Source organism: Sciurus carolinensis, chromosome 13 (assembly GCF_902686445.1).
Source record: "Sciurus carolinensis chromosome 13, mSciCar1.2, whole genome shotgun sequence".
Lineage (NCBI taxonomy): Eukaryota > Metazoa > Chordata > Mammalia > Rodentia > Sciuridae > Sciurus > Sciurus carolinensis.
Genome location: NC_062225.1, coordinates 59,157,271 through 59,177,519, shown reverse-complemented (window position 1 = coordinate 59,177,519; position 20,249 = coordinate 59,157,271).

Genomic DNA, 20,249 nt, shown 5'->3' with positions numbered 1-20,249 from the left:
GGCTGGGCTTTTGTATTTTGCTCTGACCTGAAGTGGACTGGGCCAGGAGGCTGGCAGAACGGAAACAGGTCTGGGAACTGGTATGCGGATGCTGGTCTGTACCCCGGTTTGAGACCCGGCCTCCCTTTGGGTTGTCAGGAAGGTGATAACAGTTCTCACTTTCTGTTAAGTCCAGGTACTGTGTCACAAGCAAGCTATTAGGTCGATACTACGATTGTGCTCATTTTGCAGAGGAGTAAACTGGGGCCCAGGGGTCCCTGCCAGGTGTAACAGAGCCAAGAAGGGCAGAAGCCAGGCCACCTGCTCAAATCTGCCCGATTCCAAAGTTCACACGCTTTTAACCGCTGCCCCGTGAAACACCCCCAACACACAGAGAAGGAGAGATAAAACCTGTGGGAAAAGTGAAAAGGCAGTTGATTTGTGGCATGAGACAGCAGGAAACTCAGAACTCTCAAGACAATGTGCTGAGGAGAAAGCCAGAAGCTGCCACCATGTTGGACTGAACGCACGGGGCTGGTGGGAGGTCTATGCAGGAGGTCCCTCCAAAAGCAAGCCTGCTGGGTTGTAAGCACCCGTCGCACCCAAGTGTCTGAAAAAGTCAGTGGGCAACGGCTGCCACAGGGCAGGGACCAGTTTAAACAAAGACTGCAGGTCAGTGGGTGAAGGACCCAAAACCAAGCTCAAGGTGCTCCCTGAAGCCACTAGGGTCCTTCCTGCAAGTCCATGAGTAAGTCATTCTGGCTAGGGCCAGGGATATAAGCCAGATACTGCTGTACCCCGTCACTTCTCTGGGAAGCCAGCAGACAGGTACATCAGACACAAGACGGAACCTGGAGGCCAGGTGCGGTGATGCACACCTGGATTCCCAGTGACTTGGGAGGCCTAAGCAGGTGAATGGCAAATTTGAGGCCAGACTCAGCTACCTTGTGAGACCCCTATCTCAAAATAAAAAATAAAAAAGGCTGGGAGTGTAGTTTGGTGGTAGCACCCCTAGGTTCGATCCTCAGCACCACAAGCAAACAAACCAACAAACAACAAACCAGAACCTGGGAAGTTGAGCTCCTGAGTACTTCCCTGCAGGGCCCAGTGCCCCTGTGACTGTGTATATTTTGTAAATGCAAATCTGACCAGGCCAACTCCCAGGTTAAGATGGCCCGATGGCTTTCCACTGCCAGATGGCTAAGCCTGGCCCCACCTGGGAGAGCCAGGGTCTTCCTGAACCCACCCATCCTGCCCTCCTCTCTCCGCTGCTGTCACGTCGGGCTTCTTCCAGGGCCTGAAGCCTGCCACTCCCTCCCTTGGGGAAGCATCCTTTGCACAAGCTCTTCCTTCTGCAGGGAGCACCCTGTCCTCCCTCTTCACTCGTCAGCCTGCAGACCTCAGGCCTGTCATTTTAAGGACTTTCCCCGGCCTCCTTGATGTCCCCTACAGCACACCTCAGCACTGTTTGCTTGTGCGGGTGACAAGTGTGCCTCTTCTTACCAAACTTTAAGCTCCTAGAGGACAGAGCTGTGTCCATTTTGCTCACATTGTAACCCAGAGTCTAACACTGTCCGGCACATCATAGAACATGGGTACTGGAGGGATGAAGGAATCAGTGAAGGCTACAATTGAAATCTAAGTCTGTGTAGCTCCTCACTTACCAATTATGGTGGGGAATTGGTTTTCAGACGGTCCCTGGCTTGTGATGATTTGACTCAGGAATTTGCAACATTACAATGGTACAAAAGCAATACGCGGTCAGTAGAAATTATATATCAAATTTTGAATTTCGATCTAATCCTGGGCTATTAATATATGGTATGAGTTTCTCTATTGATTCTGGACAAGTGCTGTGAGCCACAGGCCCCAGTCAGCCTAGATAGATGGATAGATAGGGATTTGTCATAAAGCATTGGGCTCAAGCAGGTTTGAGGACTGGCAAGTTCCACATCTGCAGAGTTGATGTCTCAGTTTTAGTTCAAAGGCCAGGAGGTTGCTGCAGAACCAAGAGGAACTACTATCCCAGTTTGAAGGTTATCTGTCAGGCAGGAGAATGCTCTCTTATCTTTTTTCTATTTAGTCCTTTAACTGACTGGAAGAGGTCTCTGCACATTATGCGGGGCAATCTGCTTAACTACATCCACAGATTTAAATGTTGATTACATCAAAAATGTTCTCACAGAAACACCCAAAATGTTTGATCAAATAACTGGGCACCCAGTAACCCAATCAAGTTGACACATAGAATTAACTACCATTGCAATCATATCAGAAAATAGATGTGACCAAGGGTTATGGCTGCTGTAAATAAGAGATTAGCATCAGAATGCTAATTTTTCCCCAAACTTAGGGTTTCTATGTGCTTTTATGTGAAATGTCCCCATGAGGCAGGGACACTTGGGGACAGGTAGGGATAGGGAAGTGACACCAACCCTGAGCTGCGGCCCTTGCTGATGTCCATTGCAGGCAGGGTGCAGGTGGCTAGCAGTCAGAGATTCAGGTCATCTCACATACCAAACAGACTCATTTTTCAGAATCTTTACATAACTACATAAGTACATGTCCAGAGGCAATTTGCCTTTACAGGTTCTCCTCACAGAACAATCCTCTGAGATTAAATGTTTTGAGTTGTATTTTGAAAAAAGAGGAAATGGGATCCTGGTTCCAGGTAGGAGAAGGGGAGATGGGAGGGGAAGTTCAGAAAGGAGGTAGAAGGCACAGATTTCCAGAAACTTCCTCATGGTTTCCTCCCCATGCTTCTTAGGCAGGATACTCCTGCCACCACCACCACCACACTCAGGACAAAACTCAACTCTGGCATGGATCTGGTTCTCCCTCCTTCCCTCCCTTCCACTCACCACACTCCAAGGCACCTTTCAGAATGAGGACCCTTGGCTTCACTCAGTCACCAGCACTGCAGGCCGCCCTGTGCTTGAGCCTTCCTTCCCTCCGTAACACCCCAGGTGCCAGGCCTAGGGCTGCCAGGCTGGCTGCTAAGGGAGGACAGGCTCTGACCATGCGCTCCACACTGCACGACCAGGACCGTGGAGGGCAACGCTTAACCCAAAGACCCTGCACTGAGTCAGCCAATGTGGGAGGAGCATACTTGGGGACTTCCTTGGGATCCTGGGGACAGCCAGAGTCTCCACACCCACAACCTGACCCACACCTCAGGCCGCCCCTCACATTTGTGCCTGATGTTCTCCTGTTTCTGAGTGTGGATGACTCTGGCCCCCTTTCTACTCCTTTCCTGGGTTTCCCTCTCAAGCAACTGCTCTAAACCTGGGACTCACCAATGTCCCCTTCTCCCTCAGAGGTGTATGAAGGGAATTCAATTCATGAATACGGATGCAAAAAAAATTATATTTAATAGCCTTTAACTGAAATTTAGCACTTCCTTTCAATGTGAATGTAAGAAAACTCTACATCAGAATGAACAGATCCCAGAGTATTGTCAGCTGGAGAAAGTACATTTTTTAAGTCACTTTAGGGTTCTTGCCAATCTTTTAAAATATTAGTTGTATTCACTGCCATTGTAAAATGATCACCATTAAAGTGTTGATGAAGGAGTACCTCCATTACAATATCATGGAACTGCTTCCGTAACTGTCCGGATATCTGTATTTTAGCATCATTGGTTTCTTTTGCAGTCCTGATTGTTTTCACATGTTTGAAAACATTATTCTGAGAAGGAGTTCATAGACTTCACCAAATGCCCACCGGGTCCAGGGTACATGGAAGGTCAAGTCCTGGGGTTCTCACACACATTTAGCATGGGAAGCCATGCCCTGCCTTCCAAAGTGGTTCCTTTTTGCAGCACTTTCTTTATACTTTTGGTGCTCTCTTGATTGAGAAAAAGCTTTAATTGCCAAAAACCATTATGTAATGCTTGCCTTGGAACAAATGTGCATTGGATTCATCACAACAGCATCTCTTGACATTTGCAAACCAGCAGCAACATCAGTAGGAAGACTCTTACCAGGCCGCTTTCTGGAGCCTCATGGAGTTACCCTGACCCACTGCTTGGGCCCACTGAGTTAGACCATATAGATCTCCCAGACAGAGGCTGTGGTCTCACAGTGAGCCACACCAGCTCCTAGCACCAGCTTGGGTCACAGGAAATACTTGACATGTTTGAGTTGACTTGGGGTGACCTAGGTTGGCTGGGACATGGCAGGAGCCTCCCTACCTTTCCACCAATCCCTTAGCCCAATTGGCATTAAGTTGCCAAACTTAGCAAGCAGAAATACAGGATACCAAGTTGTATTCAAATCCCTGACAAATAATGAATAACTTTTTAGTATAAATATGTCCTATGCAATATTTGTGCCATACTTACATTAAAAAATCGTTACTTGTTATTTGTTATTTGTCAGGAAATCTGCCTTCTGAGGGTCTGTTCCAGAAGTCCCAGCCCAGGTGCAGCTAAAGGGTGACCCAAGTCCAGGTTCTGTGAGCCCTGCCTCTGCAGGGGTCTGGTCCTGGAGAGGGACTGTTCAGGGTGAAAGTGAGGTGGTAGAGACTCCTGATAGCACTCCACAGCTCTCACAGCCTATTCCTCAAACCACTCCCCACCACTGGCCCCCAACACCTCATCTGTCTAAAGAGTCCAAGGGGGTACTTCAGACTCCCTCCTTGCTCAGATGTAATGAGTACTATTTACTTCAGGTAATTTCTTCCCTCACAAAAAGGATGATTCTAGACCCAGTATGGCCTCCAAGCCCAGCCCTCCTTCAGCAGCAAGTCTGTGCTGCCTCTTTTCAGCCCAACTCTAGGCTCCTCACTCAACTGAAGCCCTAAAAATCAGCCTGCAAGGACACTTAAAGAGGGCCCTGTGGCCAGGTAACCCCCGCCACACACACACAGCCCAAGCACAGACACACAGAGGGAAGGGTGAGGCAGATAAGCCCAGAGGGTCGCCCACGGAACCCTCACACAGGGCAAGAGCTGTGCCCACACGGCACATACCCGGCACACATGCCAAGGCATGCAGTCCCCACCCAGATTCCACACACACGCCACGCACACTCACACACGCCCAAACAGTGCAAACTGAGCTCAAGTATCCCCACACATGCCACACCCACTCACACATGCCTGAAGGTGTCAGGGACAGGGCCAGTCTCAGGTCTGTCCCCAGCCACCCACATGTGTACTTTCCATCCCGAACCCCAAATGTCCACGGTGCCCAAATTTCTCCCAACTGTGCTCTGCAAGTTGAAAAAAAAAAAAAAGAAAGAAAAAGAAAAGAAAAATTAAAACCCTGAAGTACTCTTGAAACAAAGAACTATGTTCTTCACGCTAGGCTAAAATGATAGCTAATCCAATAGTTATATTCTGGAAAGCAAGTGTTAACCTGAACTGTGTGAGCAGTGGAACCGAACTTGCCGTCAGTTCTTGAAACTAGCCGCCCCCCAAGCACGATGCTAAAGCTTTGTGGACATTCCCTCCCAGCCTCCCAACCACCTAGCAGTTGGAACTGTTGTTGTGCCTAACTGAGGAGCAAACTGAGGCAGTGGAATGACAGAAGGTCTCAGTGCAGCCTGCAGCCTCTGGCCCAGCCCCAACACCAGGATATCCCCCACCCACACAGCATACGATGACCTGGGGACTCTCAGCCCAGCCACGCAGCCTGTGCACCCGCGCAGGCGCACAGCTCACCCACTGCAGATGCTGCGGGCAACCTCTTCTGGCAAAGTGCAGAGAGAGACCGACTGGCAGAGAATGTTCAAGCTAGTTCTGCCTCTCTGGGCTCTCCTCTTCCCACTCAGGTTTGGACTCTGGGCCGAGATCACTCTGAGAAGCTGGTCTGTGAGGTCCACGGAGGGAGTCCTTCAGGGTCGCCACATTAGCAAGAGACCAGGTTCCATCTGGGTTGAGAGGGCGAGGGCCTGAGGAGGCTTGTATCACCTGCTGTCCTTCACACCCACCCCAGGGAATGGAAGCCAGGCCCCTCACGGTGAAAGAGTTCTTTATAAGAGAAGAGAGACACCTCACTCGTCACCAAGGGCCCTGAGTCACCAGAGTCCACCCAGGGAGTGTGTAAAAAGGTCCCAGGAAGCCTCCAGAGAGGGCTCCAGCCAAAGGGGGACACCTCTGTGGCCACCACGTCTGCTCTGGGGCCTGACCAGAAGCTGGGGGCTCTCCATACATGCCCTCCCGACCCCACAAGTCACCAGGGGACACAGAGGCAGCTTGAATGGAACTTCCCAAAGCTTCTTGTTCTCGCAACTCTTTCTCAGGAAAACATTTACAGCCATGAGAACCCCCACATCTGACTGAGGGGCTCGGAGTTGGTACTCGCTCCTCAACCCTGAGGGGGGACCCTGTCCTCAAAGAGACTTGGGCGTATCAGAGAGACAGTTTAGGACCTTTGACCATTGGAACAGAAGGGGGCCTCTCTATCACCATTTCTCAGATGAGACCAACGCACCCTCTGCTCCCAAGGGCTTCTCCACACTGAGCCACTTCCCCAGGGCCCTGGACAGCTCTGGCTCCTCCTCCAGCTCAAGTCAGCCTCTCCTGCCACAGCCTGGTGGGCCCAGAGAGGGTGTGAGAGGCTCCTGGGACAGTAAAGGCCACCTGAAGGGGAAGCTGGTGTCAGCTCAGAGGCACCTGTCCTGTCTCCTTCCATGGGATAAACAATTCTGCATGAATCACGCCCCATTTTGGCCACTCTATGAATTAATATCTCATCCACAGATTCATCTAAGTCAAGATTTCTCAACCTGAGCACTATCTACACTTCAGGCTGGTCCTCTGTTGTAGGAGGTGTTCTGTGCATTGAAGGGCAGTTACAATGTCCATTACATTAGGTGCCAGTAGCACCTACTACCTCTATAGTCTGTGACAACCAAAATGATCTCCAGCCTTTGTCAATGTAGGCGTAAAGCCATTCCCAGTTGAGAGTGACTGTTTTTAAAGGACCTAAAATCAGTGGCCTGCCCCCTGGGTCTTGCCAGACAGGCAGGAAAGAAGTGATATAGATCTTCCCCCAGAGGCCTGGAGCTTCTATGGGGACAGATAGGATTAAAAAATAATAATAATAAAAGTACCCAGGACAAAGCAGTGTGCACCAGGGGAAAAGCAGAGGTCAGGCCCATCCAGGAGGAGGGAGTTTGGCCTGCCCATAGAGAGACTGGGGAAGAAGCAGTTTGAGGGAAGAGCATCAAGGACAGTAAGCAGAGCCCAGGGTGGGGGACAAGTGGGAGTCCACACAGGGAGGGGCAGGAGGGGCCGCAGCTGGCTGGATTTCCATCTGCTGTGTTTGCACAGTGCCTTCCTCCCAGAGCAGGGACCGGGCGGGGAGCAGGGAAGGAGCTGTGGAGAGTTGGCGGGGAGAGCTGTGGCGGCATGTCTGTGATCTTGGGGGGCCAGCTAGGGACTTGTTCCTCCCTGAATCCCCCAGGGCCCCCAGCATCGGGCCAAGACAATGCTGCAGCAGTAATGAAGCCGCTGCCCTCGTGGAGGAAGGTCTGCTGAGGGCGAGGTGGAGGCTGGGAAGATGGACACGGGATCCTGGAGGTCTGATGGAGGCCAGGGAGCACCTGCCAGCCCCTGCCCCTGATTTCCCAGGGTATGCCCTCGCCTGAAGGTCCCACAGTCCATGCGGGCTTGAGTGGGGACAGTGGGAGGTCCCTGATCAGGGCGTGGTGTCCTGGGCTCACAGCAGAGCGCCTGCCTCCCCGCCAGGCTGCAGACCTCTCTCTCCAGGGGAGATTTCAAGGGGTCCACCACAGTGCGGAGCTCCTCAGCCTAGGGAGCGCCTTATCAGACCAAACCCCGGCTCCCCACCCCAAGTCTACGCTTCCTGACACCTGGGTCAGTTCACGCTCAGACTGGGCTCCCTGAGAGTGAGGTGTCTCCTTCCTGGGGTCACAGTGGGGAAATGCACTGTGGGGCTCGAGCTGCCCACAGGGAGCTTCTGGGCTGGCTTGCCAGCAGGGGGCGCTGTGGACTCAGGCACAGGACACTCCTGCTGGAAGGGAAGAGGCTGGCCACCAGGTGGGGTGCCCCTGGGCCTGGGGGTGGGGGCGGTTTATTGGCCACTCCAGCCAAGCTTGCCTGCCTTGTGCACAGCAGGGTCTCCACCTCCTCACAACTTTTCAGCCTCACCCCATTTTTCCCCCTTCTGGCCGAGGAAAAGAAAGAAGCAAAGCTCATGCCCATTTTGCAGATGAGGAGACTGAGGTCGTATAGATACAACCAAAAGAGTGGAAGGAGCAGCAGCAGGACAGAGTGGGTGAAGTCTTGCCTTTCAAGCCAGAAGACTCAGGTTTCCTAGAGCACCAGGTCAGCATCTCACTGCCCGGAGTTCGGGGCAACCTTCGAGGCCTTGCTGAGCAAAGCACTCCAAGGGGCAGTCCTGGAGAGGAGCAGGGCAGCCCGCACGCCCCCAGGCTGAGGTTCTGACATCCAGACGGTAGCCAGGGTGGACAGCACCAGGTCCTGGGAGGAAGTGCTGCAAAGGGGAAGAAGGCGACTTTGCCCACACTCATCTGGGTGGAGAGCTGTGGAGGACAAGATGGCCAGAAAGAGGAAGGAAGGGAGGGCTGAGCTGCGCAGAGGGCTGAGCGGGAGAGCCCTGGGGAGAGAGGCCTGGGTTAGCCGAGCTTTCTCCACCCAGCGACAGCAGGGGTGCCCAGGATGCCGTTTGCCAGGTCAGGTGCCCCGCACCTGCAGGCTCCATTTTCTGTCCTGAGAGGAGGGTATGTTATCATTTCATTCAGACGAGGACAGGAAGTCTCAGAGGGAGATAGTGACCTTGAGGACCTTATCAGAGGCCCCCATAGGAGACCAGTAAAGCTGGAGCCCTGCCCCTCACCTGCCCCTCACCTGCCCGTCTCCGGGCGGGCGGCTGGTTCGGTGGAGAGGATGAAGCCCTTTCTGTCACTCAGGAGGCTCCACAGGGAGGCATCTGCTCGGGGCAGAGGCCCAGGCGGGAGCAGGAGCCCTTTCTCCGTGTTCAGGGAGGCCTCCTGGTGGAGGGGACCCTCCAGGGAGGGAAGGGCTTTCCCAGCCCCCTGAGGAATGTGAGGGAGCAATTCGGACCCAGCGGCTTCCAGCATGAACGTGGTCTGCTGTGTGCAGCAGCTCAGAGTGTGGTGCAGGTGAGGCAGAGCTCCCGGGGACAGCGGGTGAGGAGTGCGTTTGTTTTGGTGGTTTTCTTTTTTCTTTTTCCTTCTGAGGAACAATTCCTTTTGGTCAAATAACCTGAGTAAAAGTGTCCCTGCAGGGAGCTGTCTCCAGGGGTCACAGAGGGTGCCTTTAGGCAACTCCGTGGGGTGGCTCTTCTCCCCGCCCAGCCCCACCCACTTCCCCTCTGCCTCCCTCTCCTGCAGCCTCCCAGCACAGACTGAAGGCCGGCCTCTCCTTGAGGCCTCTCTGCCTCCCTTTGGCCATCCAGCTCAAATGATGGGGAGTGGGAAGGCAGGCGGTGAGGGAGAGGAAGAGGCCAGGGCAGCCTCTGAAATGGAACAGCACATACCTCAGTCACCTCTGTCACCTTCCATGTGTCACTAACCACAGGGCAGCTTGGAGAAGGGCGAAGGGGGAGGAGAGGCTCCCCTGCTCCCAGGAGGCTTCCCAGGGAAACGGGTTCAGACGACCAAAGAGGGAATGGACAGGGAGGTGGGCAAAGGCCAGCCGTGTGGCAGGCTGGGCCTGAGAGAACCTGGGACGCCAGAGACCCACCCCAGAGGCTCTAAAGCAGCCAAGCCTGCGCGAGACTGCACTAGGAGAGGGGCTGGACTCGGGGACACCACAGATGGGCAGTCAGACACACCGAAGGGCGAGCAGCCTGGCCCAGGGGGAGGACCCCAGCTGCATGTGGGGAGAGGGCGCGGAGCAGGGCAGGAAGGAGTCTCTGGATTTGACTCCAGGAGGTAAACGGAGGCCTCTGCAGCAAAGCCAGGAACCAGGTCCAGCCCCTGGGCTCTGTGAACACATCTGAAGGTCCCAGTGCTCCTGCCCTGGACGCTTCCCGCAAGGTCCCTGCACGGTGCCCCTTCCAGGATGTGCCAGCCTGCAGGCTAGGGTGCCGAGAAGGAGAAGAGGAGGCGGGTGATGTCACCCAGGAATGAAGCAAGCAAGCTGCTGATAACATCGCCCCGCGAGGCTGCTGCAGGCAAGGTGACTCACAGGCGGCCGTGACCACAGGGCGATTGTTATGCCCAGCGGTGGGCCTGGGAGGAGGGGCCTGGGCCACCGCAGCCAGGGCAGGTCCTCACCAGGACCTCTGCTAGCAGAGACCTCAGCACACAGTGTCCTCCACCTCCGGAGCCGCTCAGGAAGCGCCCCCTCCCCCGAAGCTGTTATCTTTGTGCGCAGCGTTTGGTGTGTGTTTGTGGGGTGCGCCGGGGTGATTTCCCTGCCCGCGTCCTGCCGGGTGCTCGAGGTGGAGAGATTGCTAACAGCACGGCAGTCACTCCCCTGTGGTTGGACAACTGTCTGTGGAGACAACACCGGATGGCAAACTGCTAACCGCGACCACATGGCGTCCTCATGGAAGATACAGCCTGTTCCCCTGCAGCAGGCACCTGCAGACCTGCTCCCCCAGCCCTGCTGAGGGGGCCAAAGCTGTGGCGTCCTTCCCCATTCCCTAGGGGTGCCACGGATGGTTGTCCAAGTTGAGAACTGAGCCACTGGGGAGGGCACCATTCTCTGTGGCAGGTCGTGGGCTGTAGAGGGGGGCCCTGCCCCTTTCCTTTTCTAAATGACTTCTCATTCCCCTCCTCTGCCTAGAATTATCTGTTTGACTTGCCCTTAATAAATTCATCCTCATGAAAAACTGTCCCCCACTTGGGCTTCTTCTTTTACCACCTCACTCCCTTTATTTATTTATTTTCTTCACTAATTCCACAAAAAAATACTGAGTCTGTTCAGGTTACTACTGGGGCTGGGGATGTAGCTCAGTGGTAGAGAGATTGCCTAGCACATGTAAGGTCCTGGGTTCCATCCCCTGCGCTACAAAAATTCATTCAATCATTAAAAAATTAAAAATGGTCTCTGAAGCCAGGTGCAATGGCCTCCTGTAATCCCCAGCAACTCAGGAGGCTGAGACAGGAGGATTGTGAGTTCAAAGCCAGTCTCCGCAATGTAGCGAGGCCTTAAGCAACTCAGTGAGACCCTGACTTCTAAGTAAAATACAAAAAAGGGCTGGGGATGTGGCTCAGTGGTTAAGTGTTACCTAGTTCAATTCCTGGTGCAAAAAACCAGGTCACTATCGTAGGCAAGGCACAAGACAGGCAGGCCCTCCCTGAGCTCTGGAGTTCACACCCTTGTTGAAGAGAGAAACAGTGAATAAATAACTTGATGCATAAAGTGGTAAGTGACAGTAAAAGCCACCAAGGAAAACAAAGCCAAGCCAAGGGTAGGTGACAGGGCCCAGCTTCAATGAGGACGCTCTGGACAGGCTTCTTCCTCAGGAGGTGGCCTCTGAGTGGAGGCCTGGAGGCAGGGAAGGAGGGAGACTTACCAGCAGAGACCCTCCCATTGGTCACCCAATGCCAAAGAAGGTTCTGGAGCCCAGCCTGGTTCTGCCTGTGCATGGCCCGAGGCACTCGCCTCCAGCCTGGGTGTCCTTTTCCTCCTTGATAAACAGGAGGCCTCACTGCACTGGCCCTTCAAGGGCACTTGTAGCAAGTTCCCTCACCAGCTGGCACGAGGAACTTCGTGACAGGGACCTGAGTGGAAAACCCGGCTCAGCCACCTACAGGCTGTGTAAGCAGAGGCAGGTTCCTTAGCCTCTCTGAGCCAGTTTTCTTACCTGTAAAATGCCAGGTTGTTGTGAAGGATTAAATGAGGGTGTGGCCACGAAATCACCTGGTATAATAGATGTCAGCAGATATTCTCTAGGGCTGCACCTGAGGGGAAAGGGGGTGGGGATGGGGGAAGAGGTGCCCTTACATGGCTGCCTTTCATAGGGGAAGCTGGAGATAGCAATGCTGACCTGGAGCCACAGAACTCTGCTGACTGCCGGGAAGGATCTGCAGCAGAACAACCAGGGGGCCACCCCCAGGCAGGGACACTGCCCTTACCCATGCCTGCCCGGGACCATCATGCCACAGGCCAACTTTCAACTTCCTCCGGGTGTGCTCCACCTCTCCTCCTTCCTCCTTCCTTCAGGCTGTTTCTGGTGAGCGCCATCCTCCCTCACAGCTAGTCTTTGTGCTCCCTCTCAGCTCCCAGGGCCTAGGGCAGGCAGGCAGAAAGTTCTCTGGGGTGCACTCTGGTCAACAAGTCCTTCCTGAGACCTGAGTTAGTCTGGGCTCTTCAAGCCTGCTGGGAGCCCCAGAACAGCCAGCAGGTGTGGGGCAGGTGTGGGAGCCTGCAGTAACAGCATAGCCGTGGTGGCGGTCACCTGAGCGGACCTGGCTCTCCAGCCATGACCTCACTTGAGCTTCACCGTGTGATGTGGGGATTTCCACGCCCTTTCCTACTTGAGGAAACCAAGGCTCCATGCCTTGGGCAGGGCCGTGGGGGCTCTAGGAAGCAGGGGAGGATCCTTGCTAGGGCCTGGAGAGGTCAGGGAACCAAGGCCCAGGTGGGTGGGCCAGCCTGAGGAGAGCAGGGGCCCTACCCCAGGCCCCACTCATGTGCCACATTTGGATCCCTAGGGTGACCCTGGACTCTGAATGCTCCCAGGTGACCTGGAAGCAGCTGGTTTAGTCTGGGAGGCCAGAGTTGACGGCAAAGCCCTGCGGAGGCCTTGGTGGGGCCCTCCCGGCTCCAAGGCAGGAAACAATAACAGTGGCAGCTAATATTTATTGACAATTTCTCACACGGTAGGTGCTGTGCTAAGCACTTTGTGCGTATGAACTTGTTTAACCCTCACGACAGCTTTGCAAGAGAGGAAACTGGGCACAGAGAGGCTCTGTGACGACCTGAGGTCATGCAGAGGCAGGCGTGAGCACCATGGCCGGCCCTGGGGAGCTAGCAGGGGTCTGGGCAGGTTTCCAAGGACTGCATCCCCCCCAAACCACACCCCATATGTACCCATTGCACCACAGGGACAAACAAGCTGGCCCCACTGAGGGCAGAACGTGGGACCTGCCCACTGGAAAGTGGTTTTGTCACAAGAAGGCAAAAGAGAGTAATGCTTCCCCCAAAAGCAAGAAGTAACAAACAAAGCCTCGTGCCCTCCGGGCACAGAGCACAAAGGTGGAAGTTCAGAGCCCAGGAAGGGCTGCGGCAGCCACTTCCCCTGCCTGCCTCCCAGCCAGGCCTCACCAGAGAGGTGCCCAGCTCCTGGGCCTGAGGTCTGCAGACAGCCAGCCTGGGGAGAAGCCAATGAACCAAGGCCCAGCTGCCTGTCCATCTGTCTGTGCGTACACATGTGTGCTGAAGTGTACAAGGGGGCAGGGGACAGGGGCCTCCGCCTGTGCATGTTTGCAGTGGGGACTGTCCCCACCTCCACCTGCTGTGGCAGCCACAGAGGACAGGACGCTCTGACTCTAATCTGCACCCCTGGGGCCTCAAAACCACAGCCTCACGTCAGTCGCACGTGCAGAGGGGGCGGGTGGAAGGTGGGGCCACCTCTGCAGGGTACACAGTGCGTGTCAGCAGGCACGCACAGGGCAGGCACGGAGGCCCAGTCCCCCAGCTCCCTCCTGCCCTCGCCTCTCAGGAGCAGCTAGGGATTTGGAGGGGAGGAGGACCCCCATTTCTCCCAGAAGGTGATCTCAGCTCAGCTCCAGCCCTGACCACAACTGAAACAAACGTCCACAGAGTGCCTTGCACGGCCTGCCATGGTTCCAGGCACCGGAAATACCAGGGAACACGGCAAAGACGTGCCCTGATGGGGGCCCTGTTTTTGTTGAGGAGACACAATACACAGGAGAAATCCATTCCTCAGCACTGATGTGGCCCCAGGGTGCTCTGGTGAGAAAGAGCAGGGCAGGGTGGGAGGAGGGGGCGTGTACCCACACACAGTGTTAAAAGTGGGCGGCCCATGTAGACCCCATGGAGAAAATAACATTTCAACCAACACCTGGAGAGGAGGAGGTGAGAAGGGTCTGGGAAGAACATTCTAGATGGAGGCGACAGCCCTGAGGCAACACTGCAACCAGCCAGAGCTGAGGAAGGGCAGCCGGCTAAGGGCAGGTAGGGGCCTAAATCGGCTCCGCACCGCCAGGGCTTCCAGTGTGCTCCCTGAGGGCCTGAGCCAGCGCTTGCCAAACCATTGTCCACTCTGCCAGGCTACTCAAGCTAAAGGCAAAGGCCTGATTCTCCAAAAGTTAAAGGAAAGGACCCTCTGGTACAGACAGGAGGGGCAAAGCATTCACAGAAGAACCAGTGTGGTGAGAAGTGGACAGAGGGGACAAAAGGGGTCAGGTTCCAGGAGCCCAGGACCACACAGTTCCCTGTGGACTGAGCACAGGAAACAGGTTCTTGGAAGCTTGTGGTAGAGAGCAAGGCTGCCCTGAGGTTCACAGTCCTCTCAGGGGGACAGTCCCAGGGACCTACAAGCCTGCCCCAGGAGCTCCCTGAGAGAGTGCAGACGAGAGGGCCATCCTGCTGCCTGGAGGCTCCGTCAGCCACCCCACGGGGAAGAGAGCCTGGCTGCACCTCTGCGACCTGCCCCTGCGGACTGGAGACCCTGACCCACCACGGGACCCTCCTGAGGTCAGTGCCCGCCCCCATCAGCCTACTCGTAAATCACCCTGGGGTGCTGCAGCGGACCAGGAACCCAGCTTAATGGTCGCAGGGGTGCACACATGTCCCTGCAGCACTCTAGGAAACAGGGCCACCCTCGACCAGTAGCCCCAACAGACAGGGCCGTCGGGGGTCGGAGAGTGAGAACTCCTGGTGTAGAAGTCAGGAAGCCGCTTGGAACTTTGGGCGGCACCTGGCCCTTTGAGGATGGGAACAAGGCAGGAGGGCTGAGGAGAGAGGGCACCTCCAGCCCTCGTGCTCACGCCCACCTCACCCAGTCCTTGTGCCCCACCGTGGGTTCAGTCAGCAACACGAGCCCGCCTGCGCACACAGGTAAAGCAGAGCTCGCAGACACCCAGACACCCAAGGGGCCCCACGGCAGGCACGCCAGCTCTACCCAGTCACCACATGCGCATAGTGCATAAGCACAGGGGTGCCCTGGGCACCGCAGAGACCCTACTTAGGGGCTCAGGAGAAGATAAAGATGTGTGTGCAAAGCCCCAGAAGAGCAGGGGTGGGGAAATGGGGTAGGACCCAAGAGAAGGCCCAGACAAGGGTTAGGACAGGCAGACACACCCACGCCCGTCCCTGTCAGCCTCAGGCAGACCTGCAGCCTCCCACAGGGGGACAGTGTGACTGCCAGGCAAGCCTCTGGCTTCTCTAGGGTTTAGTCCGCTCCTGTGGCAGGAGGGTTTGCTAACACCGTTTCTCGTGGATTTCCTGTGAGTCGACAGGTAAAGCCTGTCTGTCAGAACCTCAGAGCAGATTCTGGCCATTTTCCTCCCCCTACTAAGGCCACCCACCAGGCCACCATCCCACTGGCCTCCCAGCCTCCTCTTACACCTGGATACAGTCTCTGCTCCTGTCCCCCAAGCCGGCTACCAGAGTCTCTCCTCAGTCGAAGACAAAGTCCTTGCAGTGGTGGCCAGTGTGACTCACCGGCCCCAGCTCTCCCGGCCCACCTGTCTCCACCACCCAGGCCCCTCACTGGTCCTCCCAGCCCCGAGACCTGCTCCCCTTCAGAGCCTGTGCCAGGGCCATTTCCTCTGCCTGGAGTGTCCTTCAGGCTCCTCCTTCAGGACTTAGGCGACATCCTCCCAGCCAGGCCATCTGGCTGTACCAGCCACCCCCGAGGTTCCTGCCCAGCACACCAGCCCCAGCCCCAGCCCTGCGTTCTTTTTCTCCTTAGAATCTTTCACACCCACAACATCCTACACATTTTACATTTGTGCCTCATTTATTATGTGCTTTCTTGTCAAAATGAACTCCACAGGGGCAGGGAATTTCCCGTTTCATTTCCTGCCATGATCCCTAGTTTCAGGAACAATGCTTGGATCATAGGACTCAACAAGTATAAAGAATGAATGAATGAAGCAATGAAATGAGAGAGCAAACAGCTAAGTATTTATAAAACAAGATTGGCAGACAGAAGGGAAGGGACTAACCCTGAGAAAGCCGTCACCATATTCCAGGAATTGCAACCACGTCATTCCATTTCCCTCAACTGACCCTGAGAGGTAAATAGAATCATTCCCATTTTACAGATGAGAAGTCTGAAAATCAGAAAGTTTATGACCTATGGTTGTTGCATCATCCATAAAGATGGCCACCAACAGGTTCTCCTTCTCTGTATAGAAATGCTATTCCTCCCTTCAAGCAGTGCAGACAGCTAGGTATGGTGGTGCCCACCTGTCATCCCAGTGCCTATGGAAGCTGAGGCAGGAGGCTCACAAGCCTGTCTCAGAATAAAAAACAAATAGGGCTGGGGATGTGGCTCAGTGGTTAAGCATCCCTGGGATCAATTCCCAGTACCAAAAAATAAAAAATAAAAAGAGGTGCAGCCAACTCTACCCTCATTCCACCCCACACTGCCTGACTCTGGGCTGCACTTAGGACCTGCTTTGACTGACAGAATGTGGCAAAGGTGATGCTCCATGGCTTTGGCCTAGGTCTTCAGGGACCTGGTTGCTGGGCTAGCTACAGTTTACAGGACCTAAAGCAAAACCAAAATGTGGGGCCTCTTATTCAAAAAATCAAGATAAAATTTTGTTAGCAGTATTGAAGTATAAAGCTTTCTCCTTTCTTTGATAGTCTTTCTCTCAACTCATTATAGTGTTTATAATGAGTTAATCACATTTATTTGATGTTATCCTAAGAAAAAAATTTCATGTTAAATTTTCAACTGTATTTTGTTTAATGTTTAAGTGTTCCTCTTTAGGTGGTTTAATGTCAGTTTTGTTATTATTAATATTATTATTACTATTATATTATGACTATTATTTTGGTACTGGGAATTGAACCCAGATATGCTCTACTTCTGAACTACCTCCTCAGTTCTTTTAATATTTTGAGACAGGGTCTAAGTTGCCCAAGTTGCCTTCATCTCCTACTGTCTCAAACTCTCAAGTCGCTGGAATTACTGGCATGTGCCACCTTGCCCTGCCCAATACCAGTTTTAAATGCAAAGGCAAGAGCATTTAATGCCAATGTAGATTCACCAAAATTATACAATTCATATTTCATAGCTCCAATGTGCGTATACATATATATATTTTTTTCTCATTGGTTTAGAGGCAATGCCCCAGAACTGACCCAACGTCTTCTTTCTCTTCCTGGTGTGCAAGAATCCTACCCACATCCTCCACCTCTGGCTTGTGAATGTGTAAGGAGGAACTGAAAGGAAGGGACATATCCATACAGGAATGGGAGGCAGGGAACGGGCTGGATGTGTCTCCTCTGCTCATATGCCTGCTCCATTGTTCTATCAGACTCAATTTACAAAACACAACACTATATGGAGAATAGGTGAGCTGTCCCATGAAGCCCTGCCCCAAATTCAGAACTAAGTAGTTGTTGTCTTGAGCCACTAAGTTTTGTGGCAGCTTGTTACACAGCAGACAGTGACTGATACAGTGGTGGGAACACAGGCTAGTGAGACCCTGGGCTTGTCGATTCCTCACGGGTCTGACTCTGGAGTCCACAGTCCTCTCTGGCACCCAGGTTTCCTTACAGATGTCCCCCAGCATCACTCTTCTTCCTCTCCTTGGTGAGTTGGTATGTTTAGGGTTGAGCTGGGGGTAAAGGTCTCTAAGTCTCAACAAATCAAAAGTATTATTAGAACTTGGAAGAAGCCACATCTGGACTTGATGTGGGGAACCGGGGGTGGGTGGACGGGTCAGAGCTGAGAACAGGCCTGGCCTCTGTTCAGGGTGAGCCTGGCCCCAGCAGGGTTCTTGGACATCTGTTTTCCATCCCAATTCAGTAAATAAAGCTGCTTTCCTCTGCCTACCCCATCCTCCCACTCCGCTGGCCCTACAGGAAACGGGAGTCTGGCGGGCAGGGTGTGGGCCCCTCCTCTGAAGGGAGCTCATCCTGCAGGAAGAGCTGCAGAGTGCAGGGTCTTCACAGGCACGCTCCCTCCTTCCCCTCTGAACCAGCAGGGAAAGGAATTCTCAGGGCCTCCCTGGGACAAGGAATCAGATTTTCCTTATTTAAAGGATGGTTGCTGTTCCTGCTGGCAGCTATTAGCATATCAAATTTGATATGCTATGTGTGTTGGGTGCTTGTTCTTTTGATCCTGTGGTTTACACATCCGTAAAGATGTTTTAGTGATAAGAATAGAGAACCTCTATTCAGTTGCCTTACACAATAAGAATAAGAACAGAACAAGAAGTACAGAGGAAGGGCAGTTTCAGGAGAGGTTGATCCTGGAGCTCAACATCATCAAGGATCCAGGTTATTTCCTCTTTCCCTTCCCTATGCTGTTCTCAGCATGCTGCCTTGACCTTGGCTAGCTCACCTTCTGGTTACACGCTGGCTTCCATCACTCCAGACATCACATCGTTGCACAACAGTGTCCATAAGCAGGAAAACAAATAGCAGGAAACAGCTCATCCTTATGGCTCACTGAAAGATTAAGGAGACCTTTACAAGAAGTACTCAGGAGACTGGCCCCCACTGGTCATTGGCTATAACTGAGCCACATCTCATGCCTGAATCTGTCCAGAGCAAGGGGCATATTGCCACTATTACTGCCTCAGCACTGACCTTGAACCAGGAAGGAGAAGAACACATGGGACAAATCTGGGCTCAGCAGATGCCAAGGGGAGGTTACTGGGAGGGAGAGGGGTACTGGGTGGGCATTGGCAGCCTGGCCCCTCAGTGGTAGAGTGTTTGATGAGCATGTGGGAGGCCCTGGGATCCATCCCCAGCATGTGTGTGGTGGGGAAGCATACTTCATAATCCAGAAATTCTACTAGGATGGTGAATCCCTTCAATATGTACAAAAAGATAGATGCATGATAAATTTTCATGCTAACTTATTTGTAATAGGGAAATCAAGTAATATGCACATCTACCAGTATAACATTAAATGAATAAAATGGGAGTGGGCTGTGAAAAATCCAGAGTTCTTCGGTATGGGTAGCTGATTGGTTGAGCCCAGTCACATGTCTGCACTGTAGCTGCAAAGGAAGCTGGGAAAGTGAGGTGGCACACCTGTAATCCCCGCGAGTTGTAAGGCTAAAGGAGGAGGAGTGTGGATTCAAGGTCAGCCCTGGCAACTTAGTGAGATTTTTGTCTCACATTTAAAAATAAATAAATAAAAAGAACCAGGATATAACTCAGTGGTCCAGAACTTGCCTGCCGTGCACAAGGCAGAGGTTGATCCTGGAGGTTCAATTCCTATTACTGGGGGGGGAATAAAGTCTACTCGCCAGGTGTGCCAGGTGTGAGCATTTGCTCCTGGGGGTGGAGCCTGTGGCTGCCTATCCCATTCCCATAGCATTGAGAGCAGCTCCATTTTCAATGGGGTGCAGGAAAGTGCTCTCAGGGGAACTGAGAGGAATCAGAGAACTCGGGAACCGGGATGCCATTCCCTGGATCTCTGCAAAAGAAATCTGAGAAAAGCCAGGTACGGTGGCACACACCTGTAATCCCAGCAGCTCAGGAGGCTGAGGCAGGATTGCAAGTTCAAAGCCAGGCTCAGCAACTTAGAGAGGCCCTAAGCAATTCGATGAGATTCCGTCTCTGAATAAAATATTTTAAAGGGCCTGGGGATGTGGCGCAGTGGTTAGGAACCCCTGGGTTAAGTCCCAAGTACCAAAAGAAAGAAGGAAATCTGAGGACTCACATAAGATCACCTACTTTTTATTTGCCACATAACAATATCAAAAACAAGTTAGAAACTACTGTCAACTCTCACCATCATTTCACTGTTAAAGAACATCTTAAACAGCAATCGACGAAAAGGAGCTGGGCCCTGTGGCGCATGCTTCCTTATCCCAGAAGCTCTGGAGGCTGAGGCAGGAGGAATTCCAGTTCAAAGCCAGCCTCAGCAAAAGCGAGGCACTAAACCATTCAGGGAGACCCCGTCTCTAAATAAAATACAGATACAGGACTGGGGATGTGGCTCAGTGGTCAAGTGCCCCTGAGTTCAATCCCTGGTGCCCCCCACCACCAAAATAAATAAATAAATAAAAGGAGAGGAGAACATGGTTTTAGAATAATTCATGTGATGCTAAGGAAGAGTCACGTTGTGTCATTCTGATTTTCCGACTCTTGCTGGAAACCCGCGAAAACACGCCTGATTTGGAACGCAGACAGGGGATTGG